The 8,072-nt window shown below is 44.9% G+C and overlaps 1 long non-coding RNA gene across 3 annotated transcripts; it reads right to left on the reverse strand.

Annotated features, from left to right (window-relative positions):
• Nucleotides 1-3,523, reverse strand: LOC125536912 (uncharacterized). 3 transcript variants are annotated; one of them, XR_015602901.1, is made up of 7 exons: nt 3,214-3,523; nt 2,955-3,123; nt 1,964-2,089; nt 1,760-1,842; nt 702-1,374; nt 210-334; nt 1-63 (listed from the first exon to the last, which is right to left on the reverse strand). It is a non-coding gene; the product is annotated as an uncharacterized LOC125536912 (long non-coding RNA). The 3 variants fall into 3 exon arrangements; XR_015602902.1 differs by lacking the exon at nt 1,760-1,842; XR_015602900.1 differs by lacking the exons at nt 1,760-1,842; nt 1,964-2,089; nt 2,955-3,123; nt 3,214-3,523 and having other exon boundaries at nt 702-1,753.
• Nucleotides 3,524-8,072: the final 4,549 nt, after the last annotated feature.

Here is an 8,072-nt window from a genome sequence, read left to right on the forward strand (position 1 = left end):
TATAAGAGAGCTTTCTCTACAGCCACCAGCAATGCCACTGTCGCAAAGAACACCAAACTCCGCCTGTGATGCGAGATTGTGTTAAGTACATGAGCTGAACCTTTGTCTATAACAGAATAATTGTCCACTTCAAAAAGTACAAATTGTCACTCTGAATCCCAGCAATAATCTGTACATGCTACTTTTTTCACAATGAATAGCTTACTAACCGATTAGCTGCCCATCATTCATAATAATGCGTACATCTCTCAAGGGAGTTCTTCGCCATTTCTCTTCTACTTTCGGAAGTGTCTGGGCAGACAGTACACAGAAATATCTGTCAATAATCTGCAATCTAGAACCAAATCAAACATCAGAAGGAAGCCGCCGTTCATGGTGCCAAAGTCTCGGCTCGATTAACCAACAATGTTTGAAGCAAAGACCTAATATTGGGCATGTTGAAACTTTCAATGGAGGGAGTAATAAAGTTCCCGCCTAACCCGACTAATGTATCGGCAGTGCAAGAGTTGATACTACAACTGTAACTGAATATGCATGACAAAAGGTAAACATGCCATGATTCAAGGGCACAGAAATCAAATTAAGAGTTGATAATGGTTGTATGGAGTACTTGATTATAATCATTTCTGGAACAATACCCTGGGAAGAGAACAAGTATGTGCAAGTACAGCTAGAACAAAAATCGATGGAGGATATCTAACCTTTGTATTTATATGCCCTGTAGAAGTCTGAATTGGATTGTCAATTACTCTTGCTTGATTCATAGACAAGTCCCAAAGCTTGAACGAGTTGTCAGTGGAACCAGATACTATGGTCGATGCATCTACATACTCGACATAGCTTTTAGTCTTTGTGTGGCCAATAACGAGCTCGTATGCCGAAATTCATTATTATGCATTAAAAAGTGTAAAAGACGAGGGAGATTGACAGTAAAACGTATACATACACAGCAGTACCAACGTGAAGAGGAGAGACATTAGGAAGGTGCGTGACAGCATGAGGTAGATTCCCAAGCGTAAGTATTTTCTCATGTAAACTCTAATCAGTACTACAACTAAGACATCGAGTCAAACATTTTAGCATTGAGTCATCTGAATATAAAAATAATTTTCCAAAACATTTGAAGATTCAAACATTTTAGGCCACACTAACGCATTGAGCACTGTACATATACCAAGATAAAAGGGGGCACTCTACTCTAGACAAACATTTCTAATCCTTTGAAATGCTTGCATGTTCTAGTGCACCTCTGAAATGACACCAAAGGAATAGGAAACAGAAGAACAATGATTACCAAATAATCTCAAAGCTCGCATGTGATGAATGGGTGCCTCAATCCGCCGAATAGGCAGCGACGGAGTCAATGCCTGCAAGCTAGTGAGGAGCACCAGCAAACCACTGTGAGAAAAAGAAGGGAAAAACAAGCAGTGGAAGGAAACAAGTACATAATGTTCACCCTACCTAAGCAATACACCTAAGTTTACTAATCAAGACATTCACTTACAACAAAGGCCATTCAACAGCTCCAAAAGTCACAAGCCAGAACAAAAGGATGCCAGGTAAGAAATCGTACAACATCCAATTTACTATTACCAATTTCCTTCTTCTTTCTTGTGATGAAATTCACCCAATTCAAGAGATTGCGAACTAATCTCAACAATCCCATGACTCAAGTTACCAATCCATTTATACTTTTTTGTGAGAGGCGTGTTTTAAATAGTTGGCATCCATCTTTTTGAATTCAATATTACCATCTAACCTTCCGTGGTCAGACATGATATACAAGCTGAAAGTGAAATAGTTTTCCACTTGGATCGTCTAGTAGTCTTGATCAGATTTTACCTACAAGAGGAGTCATCAGTAAGATAGGAGTTGCCAACAATCATTAATACATACTCCCTCCTTAAAGAAATATAAGCCCTCCGTAAAGAAATATAAGAGAGAGTAATCACTGACTACGTACCTAGAAATTTGACTTCTGATATGTCTTTAAGGCACACATATATCTTCAACCGAAGCAAAACCACATACATATACAGATGTATCTTAGTAAGAACCATCCATCTCCAACTAGATCATCAACTGTATCCTGAGATAAATCATCAACTCTGGTCAGAACAAAAGGTCCCAATGTATAGCCTATCTAAATTGATATAAGATCAAACGAAATAAATCTGTGCAAAAATCAAACACTAATCATACTCCACTCAGAGATAATCACATAGCCGAACAAGCGCTCCTTCCAAGTAGCTTAATGGGTTTGATAGCCGAGTATCAGAATATGAGATTCATTGGCAGAGTATGAACCACAAAAAATATTTAGAACTGACAAAAGAAAGGGGATAATATTGCATAATTTTCACCTTTTAAGAGTGCCACCTCATTACAAACATGAACTTTACATGAATTAAAAAGGATTGGTTTCTTTGCTTTAGTTTATCCCCTGTAGAAATATAATGATACATCTACTAATAAATCTAATGGTTCCAATAATTGTTTTTTTCTGGTTGACAACATGGAAAGTTGTGTCTGAACTCTGAAGTCTGAACTACAACTATAAGGAAATTGATTAAAAGGTGAACAATCATCTACAAAAACATGCATCTATACAGTGCAGCAACTGAATGTGTTGTTGCATCTGCTCCAACCTCTTGCTCTCATGCTGAAGTTATCTGTATGTATATACAATAAAATCTATGAAATAGAGACAACAGAACCTTAATTCCTATAGTATGTAGACATTTGAAGCAAGCAAGTAGCTAACAAATAACTGAATATGAAGCTCCACAGGTCATCTGTTGATCCTGACCACTCGTGGCTTTCTGTTACCTATGGGCTTCTACAATAAGTAATTTTCTTCTAGTATACTACTACCTTACTTGGCTTAGCAAGTTATATTGGAGGAATCAAGAAGGTACATACATGAGATGAATTTTGAAGAAGGATGACCTCACCTGGCTGAAGGCGCACTGCAAGACGAGGGTTTCCTTGCCCCTGGTGGCCTCGGCGATCTCCGGCAGCTGCTCCGTGAAGCCGTCGCGAGCGTAGTGGTGCGACCCGGCGATCTACGCATCACAGATCCTCTCCTTTTCCCCACAGAAACCCCAAAGCACCCACTGCAGACTGAAGGATTGGATTCATAGAACACACACTGATTAGCAACGAACACACACATGGAATTGCAGCGGCAGAGGAGGGAGAAAGGTAAGATACGTGCACGCCAGGAGATGAGGAGGAGAGAAGTGGAGGGGCTGGCGCTAGGAGATTTCGAAAGAGAACACCACTGGTTCTCCAGATCGCGCCCGGTCGCCGCGCCGACTTCGCTCTGATTTGCATCGTGACGGCCGCCGTGTCCGCTCCCGTGACGCGCCGATCTGCCGCCGGCCACTCTGCTCCTCTGCGGGCGTTGTTGCGGCAAAGGATGGGGATGGGAGGACCGAAGGAGGTGGTGGCGGCAACCCTAGCTGGAGCTGGAAGGAGAAAAGGAAAGAGGACGCTGGGTGCGGGCTGCGACTGCGAGGGCGCTGGCGTTCTGTTTCTTTCCTCCTTCGATACAGTAAAATCGCGACGGTAAAAATTACCTAGGTGGATAGCGCGAGCGTACACCCATGATGCACACCTTATTGTTTTGGATGTGAAGTTCAGCCGAAATAAATCATTGATTTCTCATTCGATAGCATTGTTTGTATTACACGGCCTGCCCTGGAGCCAAGTTGAAGTTGAGATGCGCCCACGGCGGTAGCGGTAACGAGATGGACTCATTAGTAGAAAACAGGGTTTTCGTTCGGGTTAGATAAGCCCATTAGTCCCGGTTCAGTCACGAATCAGGACTAATGTAAGCATTGGTTCCGGTTCGTGCGGCTAAAGGCATTAGTCCCGATTCAAATGAGCCTTTTAGTCCCGATTTGAGACACGAACCGGGACTAAAGGGTGCGATGCCCTTTAGTCCCGGTTCGTATCTCAAACCGGGACTAAAGATTAGACCTTTAGTCCCGGTTTGAGACACGAACCGGGACTAAAGGTCCCATTTTCAAACTCTACCCCCCTCCCTCCTGTGAATCGCCTTTTCAGTTTTGTAAAAAGCAAAAGAAAATGATAAAAACTTCAAAAAATAAAATTTTGACAGTCTATGGCCTGTTTGTAAATTTTTAGAATCCTCAAATTCTAAAAGGAAAAAAAAGTTATGCTCAAATTTCAGTTTTTTTTTGAAATTTTGGTTAAATCAGGTCAAACTTTGGTCAAACTACTTATTCAAGAAGTATTAGTTTTACTAAATAATTATTATAGTTTTTTTTTTGAATTTTGGTTAAACTGTGGTCAAACTACTTATTTAAGAAATATTAGTGTTACTACATAATTATTCAAGAATATTAGTGTTACTAATAATTATTTTAATTTTTTGAATTTTGGTCAAATCTGGCCAAACTGTGGTCAAACTACTTATTTAAGAAATATTAGTGTCACTAAATAATTATTATTTTTAGAATAATAGTTTCAAACTCAAACAGTGAACCGTGTGACTTCATGCTCGAGCTAAACTCCTGAGGGTTAATAGGATTGACATCTTACTATTGTCAGGACAACAACAAGTGCAGACTTGAAAACGAGGGGGAATATAATCGGGAAGTTAAGCGTGCTCAGGCTGGAATAGTGAGAGGATGGGTGACCGGCCAGGAAGTTAGATGATTTGGAATGATGAGGGGTGATTAGAGATTAGAGGTTAAATAAAGAAGTGATGAGGGGTGATTAGATATTAAATTGGAAAATAATTCAGAAATTTGAAAATAAAAAAGTAAAAGCAATTCAAAAAAATTAAAAATAATACGGAAAAAATACTTTTACCAACCGGGACTAAAGGTGAAGCTCGAGACAGCGGCCACGTGAACGGTCTTTAGTCCCGATTCGTGTAAGAACCAGAATGACGGTCTTTAGTCCCGATTTATATAAGAATCAGGACTAAAGGAGAAGGATTTAGTAACGACCCTTTACTCCCGGTTCCAAAACCAGGACTAAAGGCCCTCTAGAATCAGGACAAATAACCCTTTTTCTACTAGTGACTGAGGTGGCTGAGGAGAGGACGTGCCCACGGCGACGACGCACTTGCCCGCGGCCTGGTGCTGTCCGGCGGAGGCAGCACGTGCGCCGAGGAGAACGCACGGCAGCGAGCAGAACACATCGGCAGCTGCATCTACAATCCGGTATAGATCGCAAGTTAAGCACCATGCCCACTCGAAGGTGGCGTGCACTAGTGCACATCCTGCGCGGGACGCCTGACGATCGTGTTATCGATGGCACCACGTGGACGAATGACGATCGTGTTATCGATGGCACCACGTGAAACTTCGTCCAGGTCAACATAATTTTTATACATTCATCTATCTCTTGTGTACCCAGCCAGGATATCATGAGTATCCGGGAGCAGCACCTCCAAGACACGGAGGAGGGAGACGGGAACGTATCTGGTGCACTGAGGCAATTGGTGCTACCGGTGCACCGGACTTTGTTGCACACTAAAAAATATTTTAAAAAAAAATCTAAAAAAACAGTGCATCGACGGAACATCTATGTAAGTTGTTACAAAAATTTGAATCAAAATTTGAAATATTGCTTAAGATACAAAAATGACAAATTTACATGATTGTGTTGATTGGCCAAAACTGAAGCCCAACTTGTGTTATGTACTATTCGGTGTCCAATTTGTCATTTTTGTACCTGGAGCATTGTTTCGAATTTTGATTTAAATTTTTATGACGACTTACATTGAAGTTGTGTCAATGCACTAAATTTTTTATGATTTTTTTTAAATATTTTTGAATGTGTAACGGGGGGTTGGTGCACCGGTAGCACCAATTGCCCCGGTGCACCAGATACATTCCCGAGGGAGACGAGCCCATGCAGCTGCGTTGAGGAGATCGTATCGACGGTGACAACTCACATAAGAGAAGATGGCAACACAGAGGGCGCCAGCCGAGAAGGAGATGCACCCACGGCGGCAACGCCGAGGAGACCCGGAAGGAGTGCCCACGGCGGCAGTAGCACGTTTGGCATCGCGGTGACACCGGCGCCCTCGCACACACCACTCCTGTGTGTCGGGCCGGACAAGCCCGCGACGGATACGTCGGGCGAAGAATATGCCATGCAATTGCATCGTATCATTATCTAAGCGAGCCACGATGTAGAGCGCGGCCGGTGGAGACACGCCGGCAGTATCTCCTTCCATGTACGTTTCCATGACAACGGCCGCGAGGCCGTTACCAAGTAGCTCGGCGCGAACTCCACCTCAACAGCGATATCGAAGGGACGATCGGCGTGTGGCCCGACAACATCTAGACCACCACCACGATATCAGAGCTGCCAACGGGCGGCCCGGCGCCATTGACTCTTCCTTGAACCCCTGCACGTACACAACGGTGATAGACGCACGCCGGAGAATGACCCGACGATGCTTTCTTATATCTGCACCAATACTTGCATCCTGAAGTAGCCGGCGGTGCCTTCTCCTATCTACATCGACGCCATAGACGATGTTGGAGGCCAGCTGGCGGTACCATCTTCCATCTGCACAAACACACTACATCGACCACCATCCAAGAGCGGTGACACCAAGAGCGCCCCAGACAGAGCATCCACACACGTGTCCCAAGGTGGCCACGAATGGAGCGCCAACGACCAGGGTGTAAGTTGAGATTATGAAGCTGCAAAGGCATCCATCATTAGAGGAAAATGTTAAAGCCATGTACATGCAAGGAGGAGGAGGCCGACGTCCGAGGCTTCATGACCATCTACCTCAACTATGTGAAAAGTGAAGTCAAGGCATCCATCTTCTTGGGTGGCATGCTTCCATAATTTATTTATCATCTATTTCGTTCTTTCTTTTTCCATGTCTCTCATTTCAGAGCATCGAGCGAGTGGACGATGCAAACCACGACGGAGGGAAGATCGTAGCTGGCCCACATGCAACCGGTTGCTAGCTCTGCCCCACACTACATCACCAAATACAAATATCTTATGACGACGTTGCTGGCGAGCAATCCTACCTCGGTGTGGCCCTCCATCGTCTTCACATGTTCATCAACCCCGCCAGTGCCGTCATCACCAACCTCCGGCTCAACGAGGAAGGCTGCTACATCAACATGATTTCGCCATCTTCATCAACTTCTCTCCTGGCAAGGACGACGACTGCCTCGACACCCCGCCCGACTGCATCGACATGGCATCGCCAGCTTAATCAGCTCTTCATCTGGCGAGGAGGTCGTCTACATCGGCGCTACTGGACACCTACATCTACATGATGATGTAGGGTAGGAACCCTATAGGCCGATCTTTCACGAAAGGAGCGGATCCCGCGATGAACACGAGGAACACGAGGAGGGAAACGAGGGGGAAAACACAAGGGGAACACAAGAGAACACTCAAACTAACAAGTATGATCACACATGCGCTAGATCCATGAACACAAAGGAAGATACAAGATCCAAAGTCAACAACGGACGATACAAGAGGTTACCGGTCTTCTCCATGAGGAGGTCTTGATGTTTTTCTCCGAGAGGAGGTCTTGAATCCAACGTGGATCTTCTCCGTAGAGGGGCCGCGGTCTCTCTCGTGGAGTAGATCCGATGTGGATGAGCAATGCTCTATCTCTAATATGAGCTAAACCAATGCTGGCCCTAACTAGGCGGAGGTGGAGGAGTATATATAGTCTAGGGCCACGAAGGGGTAAGTGGGGGATACATGGGCCTCGGCCCGATACTCTGCGCACAGACAAGCGTTGGTCGTCCGACGGGTCCGGTCGTCCGGTACTTATCGAACGTCCGGCGTTTTGGCTCGGGATACCCCTTGTCGGATTTCCGGACGTTGTCTGTCGTCCGGTGGCTGATGGTCGTCGGACGTCCGGCCTTGGTCGGTCGTCCAGCCGCTGTAGCTTTCGTCGGCTGGTCCATCTAGCTGGTGGAGACTCTAGGCGTCGGACGTCCGGTGACTGTCGGACGTCCGGTGACTGTCGGACGTCCGGGAGCTGATGCTTCCTGGCAGCTCTTCCTCTTGTTCCGTGTGCTTGGTGTCCTCGCCGTCTT

This window comes from Triticum urartu, chromosome 5A (genome assembly GCF_056163025.1).
Source record: "Triticum urartu cultivar PI428250 chromosome 5A, HENAU_Tu73, whole genome shotgun sequence".
In the NCBI taxonomy this organism is placed as follows: Eukaryota; Viridiplantae; Streptophyta; class Magnoliopsida; order Poales; family Poaceae; genus Triticum; species Triticum urartu.